The 19,578-nt window shown below is 33.7% G+C and overlaps 1 pseudogene; it reads left to right on the forward strand.

Moving 5' to 3' along the window:
• Positions 1-13,069: 13,069 nt before the first annotated feature.
• LOC108372323 (NADH-ubiquinone oxidoreductase chain 5-like) lies at positions 13,070-19,343 on the forward strand (annotated as a pseudogene).
• The last annotated feature ends 235 nt before the right edge of the window (positions 19,344-19,578 follow it).

Raw genomic sequence — 19,578 nt, forward strand, 5'->3', positions numbered from 1 at the left:
ATTTTATTAAATCATTTGTTGAAAGTTAATATTAATAATGTAATCAAATTCAGAGTCTCATCAGCTTCTTAGAGCGCTTTCATCAGCTTTCTTAGAAAAAGACGGTATCAATTTGGAAGGAGAGTATAAAGTGTGGTTGGGTCGATGGACGAACAAGGAAAGCGAAACGCCGTTCCCAAAATCAGCAGCAGAAGTTCTTGGTAAATGCGACGAATATGCTTTTCCATTGATTGCCAAACTTCTCCGCATTCTGGTCACACTTCTAGCTAGTAACGCTACTACCGAAAGACATTTTTCAACCTTTCGCCGGTTAAAAACATGGTTGCGTAGTACCATGAATGAAGAAAGACTGATAGGTCCGGCACTTTTACATGTACACTTAGATATTGGAATTGACACTGAAAGGATAATAGAAAGATTCGCAAAAGGAAAGCGCAGAATTGAATTTTCAATTTAAATTATTACAATAACGATTCTGAATAAGTTGTTAAGTTACTTAATTACATCCTTCATTTTACCAACATTGTAAGCAAGAAATAAGTATTTATATGTATATATCGCATTAATAAACCCAAGATATAACTTTACTTCTTGTGTTTTTTTTTCTTAAATAGTACATGCAATTGTTTTATTAGACCTTGCACCAAATTCACAAAATGAAAAGTAATATTATATCACAAAACACTTTACTTCACACTTCATAAAAAATACTCGAACCTATATTTGCATGAAAAATAAATTAGGGTTAGATGCCTGTAATTTAACGTTATTTGATATTCAGTCGTGCAAGTTTGTAAATTCTGGATTCGTGCTTACTATCGCATAGGATGTTGCATACTGAGATTTTGATCTATCTGTGTAAACTATATTCCAACTTTAATTTCTAAATGTTTCGACCTTTTCATTAAATGATGCAATGTACGCAGTTTTACTGGTCGAAATTTGCGACCACTGCACCCATCTTTTCGCAATATTTGCTGAACAAACCAGCCACTACAAGATTCGTAAACAAATAGTACGCGGACATTACTAAGAATGATTGGAATAGCTACAACCACGACTACAAACAAATGAACATTGAAGGGAACGCTGCGTATACCCTTAATAGTGACATTTCAAGAATGGAACTCAACATATAGTATATACGCCTGAGGCTAGGACACATGCGCCAAACATACTGTCACCTTATGGATAAGACGCCCCCTCCAATATGCCACCTCTTTTTAAATGAATACTTGCGGTAAACCACATAATTTATAACTGTACTTTTATAAAGAATATGAAATTAACTCTGTTCAGTAGAATATGTCTTCCTGACCTCCTAACAAATATTAGAGAGACAATATTATTGCTAAAAATATGTAATATTTATTACTTCATATAATTAAAATTCTGTATCTTATGTTTTTGATATTTATTTCTAAATAGAGTGTACCATTATTTCTTTTATTAGGCCACAGTTGTTAGCTGCCTAATTTTAAGGTTTATTTATATATTTTAATTATTTACCGCTGTGTTGTAGTGGTAAGCAGTGCGCGCTTCCACTCCGCAACGCCTGGGTTCAAAGCCTGGTCAAAGCAACATCGCAAAAAATATAGAAAAAAGGTTTTTTCTTAACAGCGGTCGTCCCTCGGCAGGCAATGGCAAACCTCCGAGTGTATTTCTGCCATGAAAAACAGCTTCTCATAAAAATACAATCGCCGTTCGGAGTCGGCGTAAAACTGTAGGTCCCTCCGCTTTGTGTGACAACATCAAGGCGCTCGCCACAAATTGGAGGAGAAGCTCGGCCAAACACTAACTTATGTGTAAACGCCAATCTATTATTATTATTAAATAAATAAATAAATATAGGAGTTTTCGTATATCGGAAAATTACCGTTATACGGGAAACCGGGTCAATTTTAGTCCGATTTGAACAATCTTCAACGAATTGCTTTATCGTATCAAGGTTATTAAATACACCAGGTTTGGTAAAAGTTGATATATCGGTTACCAATATACATATTTGTGGTCATAAGTGGGCGGCGCCACTCCCAAAATTAAAAAAACTATAATAGTCTAATTTTTTGCTCTGTGGTCATTGCAATAATCGATTTTGAGTCAATTAGCTTCAGTAGTTAGTTATTTATCGCAGTTTTCGTGTTTCTGTAAATTACCGTTATATGGGAGGTGGCGTGGCTATTGCCCGATTTCAATGATTTTCAGCAACTTTCTTAGCTGGATCCTATGCAAGACTTGTACCGAGTTTGGTAAGGATTGGTGTAGCGGCTACCAAGATACAGTACTTCATCATAAGTGGGCGGGGTCACGCCCCTTTTCCAAAAATCTCATAATAATATTATTTTGTACCGAAATTCTACTCCACATACTAATTTTTAACAATTTGGATCAAATATTTACTGAAATATCATAGTTTTTGCATTTTTCGAAAATACCGTTATATGAGAAGGGGGTGTGGTTACAGTCCGATTTTACCCAACCTACCTTGGATAAAGGGCAACCTATATATCAAATTTCGTTGATATATCTCAATTTTTGCTCGAGTATCGTGTACACGGACAGGCGGACGGACAGACTGACATGGCTTAATCGACTTCTCTTTTCATTCTGATCATTCATGTATACATTTGTCTATATCTATCTCGATTCCTTTAGGCTGTTACAAACAACCGTTATGCGAAAAAAGTTATAATACCCTGTGCACAAGAGCGCTCGGGTATAAAAAGATATAACAGTAGTTTTCAGTTAATGTGTATAATCATGAAGAAATAAATATTCGCATTAATTGGATGTAAGTCCTATGAATTGATTTATGCAAAAAAATTACCAAAATTTTTTTTGCGTTGATCGCACTTTAGATCTAGGTGTGCGATATGTTCGACAACATAGAGGACAGCCAACAAAAAAAATTGCCAAAAATCAAAGGGAGATTTTAGCAGTTTAAAATTGCACTTCCTCAGACTAAAATTAAATGAGCTACAAAACTTCATACCAATTTTTTCTAAAGATTCTGATTAAAAAGTTTGAAATTTTGGTGAAACTTTCCAAAATTTATATCACTTTTGTACTAAGATTGAAACCTGAGTTCATTTCGTGTTTGTTGTATAACCAGCTAGACTTTATAGAAACAAATAAATTTTTCGTATTGAAACATTACGGTGTGGTGGTTGTAAGAAGGCATATTGTCATTGCCGTCTTAAATAACCTAGCAAAAGTGTGTCTGCACAAGATACGTAATACAGTTCACGTTCATGATTTTCAGCGACGCATTTATCTTCTAATATTACTGTTTGGTGGTTGTCAGAAGGCATATTTCCATTGCCGTCTTAGATAACCTAGCAAAACTATGTATGCACAAAGATACGTTATACTTTCAGTGCGTTTGAAAGGCGCCACGCCCCTTTTCAAATAGCCCCAATTTTATGTAAGAGAATGGGATTGACTACATATAAGTATCTCCATGCCATGTTCGAGTACTCTACCATGAACACTTCCGGAGATATGCAGTGTGAAAAATTCGGTTTGTATGGGAGTTGCCACGCCCCTTTTTCCAATAGCCCCAATTTTTCTTCATGACTTTGCGACTGATTTTATATATTTTGTACATCCCAAGTTCCAGTAATCTACCATGAACATTTCCAGAGATATGCAGTGTGAAAAATTCGATTTTCATGGAAAGCGCCACGCAAATTTTTCCAATTACCCCAATTTTTCTTCATGACTATGCGATTGATTTTATATACCTTGTACATACCAAGTTCCAGTACTCTACCTTGAACACTTCCAGAGATATGCAGTGTGAAAAATTCCGTTTTTATGGGAAGCGCCACACAAATTTTTCCAATTACTCCAATTTTTCTTCATGACTATGCGACTGATTTTATATACCTTGTACATACCAAGTTCCAGTACTCTACCTTGAACACTTCCAGAGATATGCAGTGTGAAAAATGCCGTTTTTATGGGAGGTACCTCGCCCCTTTTTTCAATAGCCCAAATTTTTCTTCGTGACTATGCGATTGATTTTATATACCTTGTACATACCAAGTTCCAGTACTCTACCGTGAACACTTCCAGAGATATGCAGTATGAAAATTCGATTTGTATGGGAGGTGCCACGCCTCCTTTTCCGATAACCAAAATTTTTCTCCATGAGCATGCGATTGCTTTCATATGTATATCTCCAACCATGTTCGAGTCCTCTTCCATGAACATTTTCCGGGATATGCAGTATGAAAAATTCGGTTTGTATGGGAGGTGCCACGCCCCTTTTTCTAATATCCCCAATTTTTCTTCGTGACCATGTGATTGATTTTATAAATCTCCATACCAAGTTCCAGTACTCTACCATAAACACTTCCAGAGATATACAGTATGAAATTTTCGGTTTGTATGGAAGGTGCCACGCCCCCTTTTCCAATAACTACAATTTTTCTCCATGAGTTCATATATCTCCATACCATGTTCTAGTACTCTACCATGAACAATTCCAGAGATATGCAATTAAAAAATTCGGTTTGTATGGGAGGTGCCACACCCCCTGCACTTAGCGGTATGAAATATACTTTACATCCGAATCTCATACCTACCATATATACACAAAAAATTTCATAAAGACCGGTCGAGTCGTTTAGGAGGAGTTTGAACACTAACACCGTGACTCGAGATTTTTATATCGTCGTTTAAAGTGCAAAACCGCGTATCAAGAAAATGCAAAACCGCGTATGTGAGGTTGTATAAATTATTTTCTGGAGAGTAAAAACACTCATATTTCAAAATGATTCTCTTTTTTATAAAGAAATCGCATTTCTGGCAAGTATATATCAGGACGAATGGATAAGGTTTGAGCCAAGAGCTTGTGTGAGCGAATCCCAATTTTGGCAGCCAGTGTCAGTTACGCGGTTTTGCAGAATGACGATACGCGGTTTTGTACTTTAAACGACGATATATTAGATATCAAACATTAAATAAGCAAAAGACAAATAGCCAAAACTGAACAAAATATCGCACACCTATTATTTAGTGGACCACTGTATGTATGTATATATAAAAAAAATTATAAATAACATTTCTCTTCGTCTTTAAAAGAAAAAATTGTATTCAATATTTCCTTGTTCGTAATTTCTATATCTCTGTGGATGTTAAGTAAAGCTAAACCATTTAATCTTTGTTCCACAGTTTTATGTCGTAATTATGATTTACTAAGTGAACCCGCGTGGCGTTAAAACGCCCAAAATTGAATTTCAAAAACTTGGAAAAATATTCCAAACTAGCAATTACCCGGCGTGCTTCGCTGCGCCTTAAATGTATTTTTGTGTTGTAACTCTCTCCCAAAACTCTTATGGCCTCGTTTACAAAATATATTTAAAGAGCTTTATGAAGTACGATGTTCAAAAAAAATTCTTATGAAGCGTTGTTTATTTTTTTGAGTGTGGGTGTTAGTTTCTATATTTTCGAAGGTAATTAGAAAATATGTAAAGTACCGACCTTCCCTTGGAAATTTAATTTATAATCTTGTAACCGGAGTCTACTATCGCACCCTTTCCTCAAACGTGTATTAATTCAATATTCAAAAACCGTATGTTTATCTAATTGAAAAAAATCTCATTACCAGGGAACGGATTTTTAGGACCTAAAAACCTATAAAAAAGGCAAAATAAAGTAACGAAATAGGCTGGAAAAGGCAAAATAAAATAGCGAAAAAGGCAGGATAAGGCACTAGGTATTGCAAAAAAAGGCAAAAAAAGGCAAAACAAAATAGCGAAAAAGGCAGGAAAAGGCAAAAAAAGGTATTGCCAAAAAAGCTAAATAAGGCCCTAAAAAAACAGAAAATACGAAGAACAATCAAAAAATATATTTATTTTAGAAATTTTTACATTACAAGTAAAAAGAGAAAAACTATGAACTAGTTTCATTATATGAAAAATTTGTACTTTGACTCTTTGACTATTTTATCCTTTCGAGTTTCTAACTCATAAAACTTTAATCTGTATAGTTGTAGTAACATTGAACCACAAGATGCATTTTGAAGTTTTCTGGCAACATTTTCATTCTATTTTCGCGAAGAAAAGCCTTGGATGTACTAAATGAGCGCTCGACGTAAGTTGATACAAATGGAGCCCAATTTAAATATGGAACGTTTGAAACGTTCATATTATCAGGAATAAGGGCGTTTTCCTCGCCCTTTACAATTTTATACACACCCCTTATTGTCTTCAAGCCTACGTTAGCTGAGAAAACGGCTTTGAATTTTTCCAACACCAATTTGGCAAGAGGTACCTGCGCTTCTATAAGCCGCATGGGCATGTGTATATTTTTTAATCTTAAAAAAAAAATTGTAAATGCTATAATCACTTTTTTAAAGGTAGAAAAGGCAAAAAAAGGCAAATATCTTAAAAAGGGGAAAAAAGGCAAATATCTTAAAAAAGGCAAAAAAAGGCAACTTCAAATGTGTATACATGGAATCAGGGAAAGCTAGATCGTGGACATTCTTAATCGAATATACTCTATCTCTTTAGCAGAAAAAAAGGCAATTTCCATAAAATCCGTTCCCTGCTCATTACTATACAAATATGTATGTATTTACTGCAGTATTAACTAATATTTAAAAATGTTGTGAGAGGGAAAAACAAAACAAAAATTCTTTTAAGGCGCAGCGAAGCACGCCGGGTATTTGCTGGTATTTTATAAAATTTAACGAGTGATATCTCATTTTGAAGGGGAGGAGCTCACGTACCTACGAAAAATAGTCACGTTGTTTAAATTTAGTTATTTATTAAAAAATAAGAGTTTTACAAAGCTTAAAGCACTGTATCCGGAAAATGCGGTGCCATATCTTCCATAATACTCCAAAAAATTTAATTATGAAAACATCATTTTGAAGGAAAGCATCACCGGTTGAGGTAAAAAATAAAAAATTTTAATAGGGTTTCCACGCTTAAAATTTTATTGACTTAGAGTAAAATATTCCAAGGTATTCAGCAATGAAAGGCATTTAAATGCACTGCCAACCAGAAGTAATAATTTTGAAGAGGGTTGCCAACTATTTAAAAATTTAAATCTCTAGATAAATGTACGTACAAGCTTATACCCTCGGGTTTCACCCCACGTTTTTATACAAATATGAAAAATAATTTAATGATGTTATATTATATTTCTGTGCCCATTTTGTTATAGCTCTACATTTTTAAAAGGAGCTAAGGTATTTAGGCCGTTTAAAACTATGAAATTATAAAATCTCGTCTGCACGATAGGCATACGAGAGATATCAATCCCTCTAAGTCTACCTTAAAATGGTTCCAGGGATACGCCGCGTGAACGTAACTAATGGATTAGCTGGAATGAAATTATCTGGATCACCTAATAAATATGGATGGTTAATGTTACAATAATTAGACTTATAATTATTACAATAAATCCTATAATATCCTTATAAGAAAAATAAGGATGAAATGGAATTTTATCAATATTAGAATTTAGTCCAATTGGATTATTTGAACCTGTTTGATGAAGGAATTATAAATGGATTAAAGTTATGGCTAATACAATAAAAGGTAAAATAAAATGAAATGTAAAAAATCGTGTTAATGTTGCATTATCAACTGCAAATCCTCCTCAAATTCATTGAATTTGTAATAACTGTTGCCCCTCAAAAAGATATTTGTCCTCATGGTAATACATATCCTATGAAGGCTGTTGCTATAACTAAAAATAAAATTAATACTCCTACTAATAATGCTGGAGTAAATAGATATGATCCATAGTAGATACCTCGATCTACATGTAAATAAATACAAATAAAGAAAAAGGATGCACCGTTGGCGTAAAGTTCGTAATAATCAGCCATAATTTACATCTCGACAGATATGATTAACACTATTAAATGCTAAATTAATATCTGCTTTATAATGTATAGCTAAAAATAATCCTGTTAAAATTTGAATTATTAAACATAATCCAAGAAGTGATCCAAAATTTCATCAAGCTGAAATATTAATTGGAGCAGGTAAATCTACTAATGCATTATTAGCAATTTTAAATAAAGGGTGCTGGGTTCGTAAAGGTTTATTCATTAGTTTATTAATCGTAAATGTCCATAGAATAATTTTGTTACTTTTACTACTGCAATTAATGTAATTAATAAATAATTTATTAATAAAATTATAATTAAATTTGTTTGGATAATTATATAATTTATTAAGATTTAATGAATTTTCCTCTATAAATAAATTAATATTATTTATAAATGTTATTTCATTATTTTCTAGAGGGGTTGAAAGTAATGATTTATCTAGTAATAATCTTAAAATTATAAATAAAATAAAAATTTTTATACAAATAGTTGTTAATTTTATTGAAAATGAAAACATTTCATTTGAAGCTAGGGATATAACATAAATAAATAAAACAAGTATTCCTCCAAGAAAAATTAAAAATAAAATATAAGAAAATCAAAATCTTTTAGCTATTAATCCTGTTATTAAACAAATTTTTAAGGTTTGAATTAATAATATTAGTCCTATAGCTAAAGGATGATTTATTTGTATAAAAATAAATCTTAAAATTAAAGTTGATCTATAAAAAATTAATTGTATATCAGGAGGTAGTTTATATAAAATATTAATTTTGGGGATTAATGAAAAACTAATTACTTTTCTCTTGAAGTTTTAAAAGATAAAATGTTATTTTTGATTTAAAAGACCAATGTTTTTACTAAACTATTAAAACTAATGTTAATAATATCTTATTGAGGATGACCTTGTTTTTTATTTTTAATTGGAATTTTTATATTTGTTTCTAATCGAAAGCATTTATTATCAATATTTTTAAGATTAGAATATATTGTATTAAATTTATTTTTTTCAGAAGATTTTTTAGTATAATATTTTTAACTTTTAGAGTTTGTGAGGTTGCATTAGGTCTTTCAATTCTTGTTTCAATAATTCGTACTCATGGTTATGATTATTTTCAATCATTTAATATTTTACAACGTTAAAATTAATTTTTATACTAATTTTTATTAGTCCAATTTGTTTTTTTAATAGTTCATTTTGAATGGTTCAAAATTTAATGTTTTTGGATACATTTTTATTTATTATAATAAATTATTGTACTAATTATTTTGTAAATATTTCTTATTTTTTTGATTAATATTATTAAGGATTTAAATTAAAGAATTATTAGGAATTTATTTTTATACCCGAGCGCACTTGTGCACTTTGTTCACATAACGGTTGTTTGTAACAGGTAAAACGAATCTAGATAGATATAGACAAATGTATACATAAATGATCAGGATGAAAAGAGAAATCGATTAAGCGGGACTGTCTGTCCGTCCGTCCGTCCGTCTGTGCACACGATANGTCCGTCCGTCCGTCCGTCCGTCCGTCTGTGCACACGATAACTCGAGTAAAAATTGAGATATATTAACGAAACTTGGTATGTGCACTTGTCTCAGGCGTAGGACGGATGGTATTGAAAATGGACAAAATCGGACAATAACCACGCCTACCTCCCATATAACGGTAATTTTCCGAAATTCGAAAACTGCGATATTTTAGTAACTACTGAAGATTATTCACTCAAAATTGATATTTACAATAAGTTTTAGACGAAAAATAAGAATATTATAAATTTTAGGAAAATGGGCGTAGCCACGCCCACTTATGGTTACATGTGTATATCTTGGTAACCGCTGCACTAATTTCTTCAAAACTTGGTATAACATACGAAATGGCTGAAAATTTTTAAAATCGGACAATAACCACGCCCACATCCCATATAACGGTAATTTAGAGAAATATGAAATCTTCGATAAATCAGTAATTATTGAAGCTAATTTATTCAAAATTGATGCTTGCAACAATTCTTTACCAAGAAATACGTTTGGGATAAAATATTGAAAAATGGGCGTGCAGCGCCTACTTATGATCACATATATGTATCTCGATAACCGTTCTACCAATTTGTACCAAACTCGGTGTGGTTATTGTGCTTGCCACATAGAAGCAAAACGTTGGAAATTTTTGAACTCGAACTAAAATTACGGCCGCTTTTCATATAACAGTAAATTTCAGAAATGCTTGAAACTTCAATATTTCGNTTGAAATCGAACTAAAATTACGGCCGCTTTTCATATAACAGTAAATTTCAGAAATGCTTGAAACTTCAATATTTCGAAATTTAAGGACGCTAATACCAATATTTTCNATGTACATCCCGTAAACTCTTGTTGCTAATTCATTTTCCTTATTCAACCAACTACTATCAAGTGCAGCTGATTTGCCGCTATTTAAACTCGACAGCGTGGTTGTTGTTGTCAATTCTATACATCCATTTGCTTATTTGCTTTTTTGTATAGTTTCAGGCAGGCTCTTCCTAAACTATGTATTTGTCAATGTTATTGTGGCTTGTTAACATTTTATTTTTAATATTTTTATTGAGTTTTGTACCACGATTGTTTATTAGAGAGTTTACGGGGTGTACATAGCTCAGTGGTTAACTCTTCTGACTTTGAACATCTTACGCAGGTTCGATCCCTGCTGAAGTCTAGAAAAAAGAAGTCTGATGAGGAGATGTGGTGATCTCCGAAATAGTGCTATAACTTCTACCGCTTAGACTTTGTTGCTTTTTCAAATTTTCCTAATAAAAAATCGTGGTACAAAGCTCAATAAAAATATTAAAATGAAATGTTAATAAGCCACAATAACATTGACGAATACATAGTTTAGGAAGAGCCTGCCTTAAAACTATACAATGAAGCATATAAGCAAATGTATGTATAGAATTGACAAAAACAACCACGCTGTCGAGTTTAAATAGCGGCAAATCAGCTGCACTTGATAGTAGTTGGTTGAATAAGGAAAATGAATTAGCAACAAGAGTTTACGGGATGTACATAGCTCAGTGGTTAACGCTTCTGACTTTGAACATCGAATTCGCAGGTTCGATCCCTGCTGAAGTCTAGAAAAAAAAAGTCTGATGAGGAGATGTGGTGATCTCCGAAATAGTGCTATAACTTCTACCGCTTAGACTTTGTTGCTTTTTCAATTTTTCCTAATAAACAATCGTGGTACAAAGCTCAATAAAAATATTAAAAATAAAATGTTAACAAGCCACAATAACATTGACAAATACATAGTTTAGGAAGAGCCTGCCTGAAACTATACAAAAAAGCAAATAAGCAAATGGATGTATAGAATTGACAACAACAACCACGCTGTCGAGTTTAAATAGCGGCAAATCAGCTGCACTTGATAGTAGTTGGTTGAATAAGGAAAATGAATTAGCAACAAGAGTTTACGGGATGTACATAGCTCAGTGGTTAACGCTTCTGACTTTGAACATCGAATACGCAGGTTCGATCCCTGCTGAAGTCTAGAAAAAAGAAGTCTGATGAGGAGATGTGGTGATCTGATCTCCGAAATAGCTGGTATAACTTCTACCGCTTAGACTTTGTTGGAATTTTTCCTAATAAACAATCGTGGTACAAAGCTCAATAAAAATATTAAAAATAAAATGTTAATAAGCCACAATAACATTTACGAATACATAGTTTAGGAAGAGCCTGCCTTAAAACTATACAATAAAGCATATAAGCAAGTGTATGTATAGAATTGACAAAAACGACCACGCTGTCGAGTTTAAATAGCGGCAAATCAGCTGAACTTGATAGTAGTTGGTTGAATAAGGCAAATGAATTAGCAAGAAGAGTTTACGGGGTGTACATAGCTCAGTGGTTAACGCTTCTGACTTTGAACATCGATTACGCAGGTTCGATCCCTGCTGAAGTCTAGAAAAAAGAAGTCTGATGAGGAGATGTGGTGATCTCCGAAATAGCTGCTATAACTTCTACCGCTTAGACTTTGTTGCTTTTTAAAATTTTCCTAATAAACAAATCGTGGTACAAAGCTCAATAAAAATATTAAAAACCAAAATTTTTAGCTCATTTATGATTACCTTAAGCTCATGTTGAAGCTCCAGTTTCTTTTTCTATAATTTTAGCAGGTATTATATTAAAATTGGGGGGTTACGGTTTATTACGAGTATTATCTTTTTTACAATTAAGTGGTATTAAGTATAATTATATTTGAATTAGAATTAGTTTAGTTGGTGGGGTATTAATTAGTTTAGTCTGTTTACGACAAACTGATTTAAAGGCTTTAAACGCATATTCTTCTGTAGCTCTTATAGGAATTGTTTTAGGGGGGCTTATAACTTTAATTTATTGAGGTTTATGTGGGTCTTATACTTTGATAATTTCTCATTGTTTATGTTCATCAGGATTATTTTGTTTAGCTAATATAACTTATGAACGATTAGGGAGTCGATGTTTATTAATTAATAAGGGATTATTAAATTTTATACCTTCAATAATTTTATGGTGATTTTTATTAAGTTCTTGTAATATAGCTGCACCTCCTTCATTAAATTTATTGGGTGGAATTTCTTTATTAAATAGAATTATTAGTTTATCGTGATTAACTATAATTTCTTTAACCNCTTATAACTTTAAGTTATTGAGGTTTATGTGGGTCTTATACTTTGATAATTTCTCATGGGTTATGTTCATCGGGGTTATTTTGTTTAGCTAATATAACTTATGAACGATTAGGAAGTCGAAGTTTATTAATTAATAAGGGATTATTAAATTTTATACCTTCAATAACTTTATGATGATTTTTATTAAGTTCATGTAATATAGCTGCACCACCTTCATTAAATTTATTAGGTGAAATTTCTTTATTAAATAGAATTATTAGTTGATCATGATTAACTATAATTTCTTTATCTTTATTATCTTTTTTTAGAGCTGCATATACTTTATATTTATATGCATATAGACAACATGGAAAGGGATTTTCTGGAATTTATTCATTTAGTGGAGGTAAAATTCGTGAATATTTCATTTTAATACTTCATTGATTTCCTTTAAATTTATTAATTTTAAAAAGTGAAATTTGTATAATTTGACTTTAAAATTTAAATAGTTTATTTAAAATATTGATTTGTGGTGTCAATGATATGATTTATGTCATTTTAAATTGTGAAAAAATATTTATCAATTTGTAGAATTAGATTTTTAATTTTATTTAGAATTAGAATTAATTTATTAATTTTTAGTTTGAGATTTTTATTAAGAGATTATTGTATTTTTTTAGAGTGAGAAGTTATTTCATTAAATTCTTCTAGAATTATTATAACTATTTTATTTGATTGAGTAAGTTTATTATTTATATCTTTTGTTTTATTAATTGCTTCTTTAGTAATTTATTATAGAAAAGAATATATAAGTGGTGATATTAATATAAATCGTTTTGTTATATTAGTTCTTATATTTGTTTTATCTATAATATTATTAATTATTAGCCCAAATAGAATTGGAATTTTATTAGGTTGAGATGGATTAGGATTAGTTTCTTTTTGTTTAGTTACTTATTTTCAAAATGTTAAATCTTATAATGCTGGTATATTGCTTTTTTACTTGAAATTGCTTGAATATTAAATTATGGGAGTTCAAATTATATTTTTTATTTAGAATCAATGAAAAATAGAATTGAAATAGAAGTAATTGGGGGATTAATAATATTAGCGGCTATAACAAAAAGAGCTCAAATTCCTTTTTCGTCTTGATTACCCGCTGCTATAGCTGCTCCAACCCCTGTTTCTGCTTTAGTTCATTCTTCAACTCTTGTGACTGCTGGTGTTTATTTATTAATTCGTTTTAATATTTTATTATTGAATGTTTCCAATGGTTGCCTTTCGCACTCACCTCTTTTGTACGCACTTTGCGCTTAAAGAAAACACTCAAGGTTCAATTTTTAAAATTCACAAAAGGTTTTATATTTACAACTTCGAGTTGTATGTATATGTATATGTATTTATACACAGTTTATGTTAACAAGGATTTGAATATCAAGAACTATTTTGGAAGGGCGCGTGCGCGTTGTCCGACGTTTATTGCTGAACTAATATTTGCTGATTTCGGCCGTGCGCGCCCGGTANTACACAGAGTTTATGTTAACAAGGATTTGAATATCAAGAACTATTTTGGAAGGGCGCGTGCGCGTTGTCCGACGTTTATTGCTGAACTAATATTTGCTGATTTCGGCCGTGCGCGCCCGGTAATCATCTTTTCGGAGTTGACGTCGGTCAACTGCCAAACTGCTGCGGCCAAGGATTGCGCGCACGGCCGTGGTATTGCGCTTTAAGCGGCGGCTTAAACATCCTCCCCGCCCTGCAGGAATGCGCTGCTTAGAGTCTTCTGCAGCTCTTTTAGCGCACGGATGGTGTTGCCCAGGACGCGGTTAGTGGCGCGGCCCTGGTAGCTGGCCGTTTGCAGGCATTGGGGGTTGCGCGCGATCATTCGTCGGGCGGTCCTCTTTCGCGGTGGTTTCAGCGCCTGGCTGCGCGGCTTCTTCTGCGCCTTCTTCAGCGCCTTTTTCTTCCGCGGTGCGCGAGCGAATCTTCTTTGATCACGACGATGTCGCCTGGCAGAGGATCGCGTTGTGGGGTTTTCCACTTGTATCTCTTCTGAAGATCTTTGAGGTAATCTTCTTTCCAGCGGCGACTAAATTGGTGGTGAAGTGCTTTGACTTTCTCCCACCGGCTTAGTAGAGAGAGGTCTTCCGCATTAGGCTCGGGAATGGCCAATAGCGGTGCACCTCGGAGGAAGTGACCCGGAGTAAGTGCTGTCTTATCAGTTGGGTATTGATAAAGTGCGGATAGAGGCCTCGAGTTGAGGACTGCTTCAATTCGCACCAGAAGCGTCGTGAATTCTTCGAAAGTGAACTTGTGGGTTGCAGCGGTTTTCTTTAAATGGATTTTAAAGCTTTTCACTGCAGATTCCCACAAGCCGCCCATGTGGGGGGCGCTGGGTGGTATATATTGCCAGTTGATGCCTTGAGGGGCATATTTTTTGACAATGTCTGCGGAACATTCGTTAAGGAATTTAACGAAGTCGCGTTCTGTTGCGCGCTGGGCGCCAATGAAGGTTTTTCCATTGTCGCTCATCATTTTTAAGGGGAAACCTCGTCTGCCAACGAAGCGGGCGAATGCTGCTCGAAAAGCCTCAGTTGTAAGATCCGAGCATAGCTCGAGATGCACTGCCTTTGTGGAAAAACAGACAAAAACTGCAACGTATCCCTTGATAAGGGTTGTAGATCTTAGCACCGATGCTTTAATTTGGAATGGCCCAACAAAATCTACTCCCGTTGTGGAAAATGGGAGTGAGAAACTGCAGCGCTCAGGGGGTAGAGCGGACATTATTTGGGTGCGTGTTTGTTGCTTTAAAGCGTGCACACTTTGCATTGAAAGATGCATTTTTTAATTAGAGGTTTTAGCTTTGGTACGTAGTACTCTTGCCTTACCATTTGGAGCATTAATCGTGTTTCTGCGTGAAGAAGCAGCGAGTGTAAAAACTCCAAATATAGCTGGCAGAACCTCGATTCGGTAGGGAGAATGATTGGGTGCCGTTCATTATAGCTCAATGTGGAATGTGCTAATCGGCCATTAACCCGTAGAAGTCCGTCTTTGTCCAATGAAGCATTGAGAACAAGAAGAGGACTTTTTTTGTTAAGTGGCTTTTTATCTTGCAAAGCGCTTTTTCGCTCGGAAAATGACGTGATTGCGCTGCTGGTCCGACGTTTATTGCTGAACTAATATTTGCTGATTTCGGCCGTGCGCGCTCGGTAATCATCTTTTCGGAGTTGACGTCGGTCAACTGCCAAAGTGCTGCGGCCAAGGATTGCGCGCACGGCCGTCGTATTGCGCTTTAAGCGGCGGCTTAAACAATTATATAATTCCTTTTTAGGTCAATTGTTATTATTATTATCTGGTTTAACTATATTTATAGCTCTATAATTATTGCTCTTTCTACATTAAGACAGTTAGGATTAATAATAAGAATTTTATCAATACACTGAGGGAAATAATGCATAGTAAAAATGAATACTTTATATTTGATTATCGTTTAAAAATGTTCGTATTTAAAAATAATATATTCATACAAAATTTATTACGCACGTATTTTACTGTTCACATCTGAGTATGTATATATGTATATGTAAAGTGTACATACCCAGCCAGCAAAATACCCGGAAACGTATCCGAAAATGGAAACAATTTCGTATAAAAGCCTAAAGTTTCATCCGTTTTCCGATTCCGTTTTCGGACGTTTTTCAGATCAATTCTCCCACTAAAGTGTTCATCCGAAACGTATGTGCAGAAAACTATCGAAAATGGTTGTAAAACGGACGCGCTTTCGGCTGTTTTCCTGAAATTTGTCTGAAATTTTGTATGAAATTTTTCGTTGAAAACGATTTCATTATGAACTTCACAGAAACTTTTTCATAGTTACAGGAAACTAAACAAAAAACAAATTTAAGATTCAGCAATTATTTCAATTTTAATAAATAATTTTAATGTGTTGCTTCTGACGGAATTCGAACCTGGCACCTCCTGAAAGCTGACAAATAGTAGCACACTCCTCTGCAAACTCAGCTACTGGCGAATACGTATACATGTTTTCAAATGCTCAGTTTGAACAAATATTTTAAAATTATTGTTTTGAAATAAGACGATGATATTTTTCGGATACGAAAAATGAACAAATATGGAAATCGTTTTCTGAACGTTTCCGGATAAGAAAAATGTACGAAAACTGCACTGCCGGCAAAAAGTACGTTTCTCTGCTGACTGGGTACGCACCCCAAGCATGTAGAGCGCCGCTCTGAGAGCGGTGACAACACACACATACATATATATNGATTGCGCGCACGGCCGTCGTATTGCGCTTTAAGCGGCGGCTTAAACAATTATATAATTCCTTTTTAGGTCAATTGTTATTATTATTATCTGGTTTAACTATATTTATAGCTCTATAATTATTGCTCTTTCTACATTAAGACAGTTAGGATTAATAATAAGAATTTTATCAATACACTGAGGGAAATAATGCATAGTAAAAATGAATACTTTATATTTGATTATCGTTTAAAAATGTTCGTATTTAAAAATAATATATTCATACAAAATTTATTACGCACGTATTTTACTGTTCACATCTGAGTATGTATATATGTATATGTAAAGTGTACATACCCAGCCAGCAAAATACCCGGAAACGTATCCGAAAATGGAAACAATTTCGTATAAAAGCCTAAAGTTTCATCCGTTTTCCGATTCCGTTTTCGGACGTTTTTCAGATCAATTCTCCCACTAAAGTGTTCATCCGAAACGTATGTGCAGAAAACTATCGAAAATGGTTGTAAAACGGACGCGCTTTCGGCTGTTTTCCTGAAATTTGTCTGAAATTTTGTATGAAATTTTTCGTTGAAAACGATTTCATTATGAACTTCACAGAAACTTTTTCATAGTTACAGGAAACTAAACAAAAAACAAATTTAAGATTCAGCAATTATTTCAATTTTAATAAATAATTTTAATGTGTTGCTTCTGACGGAATTCGAACCTGGCACCTCCTGAAAGCTGACAAATAGTAGCACACTCCTCTGCAAACTCAGCTACTGGCGAATACGTATACATGTTTTCAAATGCTCAGTTTGAACAAATATTTTAAAATTATTGTTTTGAAATAAGACGATGATATTTTTCGGATACGAAAAATGAACAAATATGGAAATCGTTTTCTGAACGTTTCCGGATAAGAAAAATGTACGAAAACTGCACTGCCGGCAAAAAGTACGTTTCTCTGCTGACTGGGTACGCACCCCAAGCATGTAGAGCGCCGCTCTGAGAGCGGTGACAACACACACATACATATATATATGTTTATCCGTACAAATCGCGTGCTGTGGTTTTGATGGATATTCAACATTTGAAAGCAAATTTGTATGTCTGGGTGTAGCTGAGTGCGCAAAGATGCTTGCCACAAGTTGATATACGGAGATGGTCGGNCACGTATTTTACTGTTCACATCTGAGTATGTATATATGTATATGTAAAGTGTACATACCCAGCCAGCAAAATACCCGGAAACGTATCCGAAAATGGAAACAATTTCGTATAAAAGCCTAAAGTTTCATCCGTTTTCCGATTCCGTTTTCGGACGTTTTTCAGATCAATTCTCCCACTAAAGTGTTCATCCGAAACGTATGTGCAGAAAACTATCGAAAATGGTTGTAAAACGGACGCGCTTTCGGCTGTTTTCCTGAAATTTGTCTGAAATTTTGTATGAAATTTTTCGTTGAAAACGATTTCATTATGAACTTCACAGAAACTTTTTCATAGTTACAGGAAACTAAACAAAAAACAAATTTAAGATTCAGCAATTATTTCAATTTTAATAAATAATTTTAATGTGTTGCTTCTGACGGAATTCGAACCTGGCACCTCCTGAAAGCTGACAAATAGTAGCACACTCCTCTGCAAACTCAGCTACTGGCGAATACGTATACATGTTTTCAAATGCTCAGTTTGAACAAATATTTTAAAATTATTGTTTTGAAATAAGACGATGATATTTTTCGGATACGAAAAATGAACAAATATGGAAATCGTTTTCTGAACGTTTCCGGATAAGAAAAATGTACGAAAACTGCACTGCCGGCAAAAAGTACGTTTCTCTGCTGACTGGGTACGCACCCCAAGCATGTAGAGCGCCGCTCTGAGAGCGGTGACAACACACACATACATATATATATGTTTATCCGTACAAATCGCGTGCTGTGGTTTTGATGGATATTCAACATTTGAAAGCAAATTTGTATGTCTGGGTGTAGCTGAGTGCGCAAAGATGCTTGCCACAAGTTGATATACGGAGATGGTCGGGTTCGAATTCCACTGCAGGCAACATGGAAATAATTTTTTTTTTTTTTTTAGTTTTTGTCTGATTATTCACTTCACGGATGCTTTTTCAGTACGAACGCGCTCATTTTAATATGCGCGTAATTGAATTGAATATTTACCAATATACAGTACTTTCGCTGACGTTTGTAGTAAGATCAATTACGTTTCTATTTGATTTTAATATTTTTTCCCTCAGTGTAGGGTTTTATAAATTAGCTTTTTTTCACCTTTTAACTCATGCTTTATTTAAGGCATTATTATTTATATGTGCAGGAGCTATTATTCATAATATACAAAATTCACAGGATATTCGTTTAATAGGTGGATTGGGAATTTATATACCTTTAACTACTTCTTGTTTTAATGTAGCTAATTTAACTTTATGTGGGATACCTTTTTTAGCTGGGTTTTATTCTAAGGATATAATTTTAGAAATTGTGTCATTAAGTTATATAATTTTTTTTCTTTCTTTTTATTTTTTTTTTCTACTGGATTAAAAGTTTGTTATTCTATTCGATTAGTTTATTATTCAATAACAGGAGAATTAAATTGCGGTTCTTTAAATATATTAAGAGATGAGGTTTGAATTATGCTTCGTGGAATAAGAGGTTTATTAATTATAAGAATTACACTGGTCTACAAGGGTTTTGCGAATAAGACGGGACCTGGTGTTTCCGAACGGATTTTTCGTGCTGAACACGAATCTGGGGTCCAAAACTTCCCATCACGTCACGTTTTCGAGAAAAAAGGGGTTGAAACCCCTAAAAACAG

This window comes from Rhagoletis zephyria, unplaced genomic scaffold (genome assembly GCF_001687245.7).
Source record: "Rhagoletis zephyria isolate East Lansing unplaced genomic scaffold, Rhagoletis_zephyria_1.1 Rzeph_scaffold_05640, whole genome shotgun sequence".
In the NCBI taxonomy this organism is placed as follows: Eukaryota; Metazoa; Arthropoda; class Insecta; order Diptera; family Tephritidae; genus Rhagoletis; species Rhagoletis zephyria.